Raw genomic sequence first — 1,933 nt, 5'->3', positions numbered from 1 at the left:
ATTCTTGGAGTTGAAGTTATTTCCACAGACAACATGATTCTCTTCTTCTTGTTATGCCAGGATATTCATTTTTACTTGTCACGGAGCATTGATGTGTATGCTTTCCTTCATTTACCTGGGACTTTTCTTAGCCACTAAATAATCAAAATAGGAACAGGTTAAAATTTTCAAATGAGAAAGTGGGGCATGGTGGCCCACTGAACTCTTCAGTTATGACTGAATATATTGAGAAATCAATTCCTTCGTTAATGTAAAATTTTGGTTTATAACCTGAGGAGATTTAGAAAGAAAACATATGAAAAATACCAAAGATCTTAGAGTACAAGAATAGTATAGGTAATGAACAAAATTTGGCATTGGCGTAGGCTGCAATATGAAATCAAGAGAGGGTAGAAGAAAAGCAGCTTGGTATCTGATGGGCTGAAATAACCACACATGGCAGTCTCACATGACTCACTAGGATGTAAACGCTGCTACAGGGAAAGCAAGGGCTAAATCTGTCTGTTCATTGATGTCATTGACACTTAGAGCAACCCCTGGTGTAGAAAGGCACAATAAATACCTGTTCATTTTTAACGAATGAAGCTCATGAGGGTTGGCCTAAAGAAACGCAGGAAGCTAACTAAGTATGAATGGTTACTGGGGATATTTTTGGGCAGCAAGAACTTCTAAACCATGACAAAAGAATATACAGTAAAAATACCTCAGCTACCAACAAATCCTAGGCAATTTTCTGAGCCCAAGCCAAACAGGCAGTGAACAATTTCAGTTTCTGTGTCAGATGCAGTCACTCGCCAGGGATAAAAAGAAACAAATTGAACAGAAATCTTTATTCTGTGATAAAGTGAGGAATTATGAAGAAAGGGAATTGGAATCTGGGATGTTACAACCCAATGATTTGAAAACCCACATCCTAGGCCTGTTGAGCAGAAACGGCAACAGGGGCAGAGTTGAGAATGTGACCCAAACTGTGACAGAAGGCATTGATCATGAGTCTCTAGACCCAAGGCTCAGGGAATGGCTTAAAGAACATCACAACTCTCCACATTTTCTGCTGGACTAATGAAAACCCTGGGTGCTGAGACGAGCAAGTAGGAGAAACTGGCATTGTGGAGCAAGCTGCAGCATAAGAAGAGGCCTCCCCAGATCTGGGGTTATAGGCACTCATCATCATATACTATTGGAGGGTTGTTTTCAAGTTGTGACATCTGGAAGGAGATGGGCCAAAGATGGAGACTAGGCATCTGCTAGTTATCGGAGGCTCCTCAATAAACCTGAGTGAGATGACCCCAGGGGAGCTGCAGAAGCAGCAGGAGGAGGAATTCAGCACAGGTCCACTCTCGGTGTTCACGCAGTCAGTCAAGAACAACATACAAGCTATCATTAACTGTCCCAACAACAAGAGGCTCCAGGGTGAAGTCCTTTGACAGGCACTGTGACATGGTGTTGAAGAATGTGAAGGAGATGTAGATTGAAGTCCCAAAGACCAGCCAGGGCAAGAAGTCCAAGCCTGTCAACACTGACCACTACATCTCCAAGATGTTTCCGCGCAGGGACTCAGTTATTGTGATACTGTGGAACCCGTTGTCATTGCCTGCAAGTACAGTAGAGACCTCTTGCCTCTATGAGAGCATGCTCCCTGCCCTGCCAAGCCCTGCCGATGGGATGGAAATAAAATCCTGAGTTTTTTGTTCAAAACAAACAAACAAAACTGGGTGCTGTGCCTGAGTTAATTTAAGGAAAAAGGTGAGTTTGTAAGAGTGGGGAGGCAGAGAATGGGTATAATGCACCTAGCTCCTAAAGAAAGACATAGTCTCTGCTTCCCAGGGTATTCTCAATATGAACACTTTACCATTATCATCATCATCATCATCATCATCATCATCATCATCATCATCATCATCATCATCATCATCATCATTTGTATGATCCA

General features: G+C 42.4%; 1 pseudogene; it reads left to right on the top strand.

The window, feature by feature from the left end:
• Nucleotides 1–1,267: 1,267 nt before the first annotated feature.
• LOC125406556 (small nuclear ribonucleoprotein Sm D2 pseudogene) lies at nucleotides 1,268–1,683 on the top strand (annotated as a pseudogene).
• The last annotated feature ends 250 nt before the right edge of the window (nucleotides 1,684–1,933 follow it).

The sequence above is a fragment of the Myodes glareolus genome, chromosome 10, assembly GCF_982192425.1.
Source record: "Myodes glareolus chromosome 10, mMyoGla1.1, whole genome shotgun sequence".
Taxonomy (NCBI): domain Eukaryota; kingdom Metazoa; phylum Chordata; class Mammalia; order Rodentia; family Cricetidae; genus Myodes; species Myodes glareolus.
This window is presented reverse-complemented; position numbering and strand designations above follow the sequence as displayed.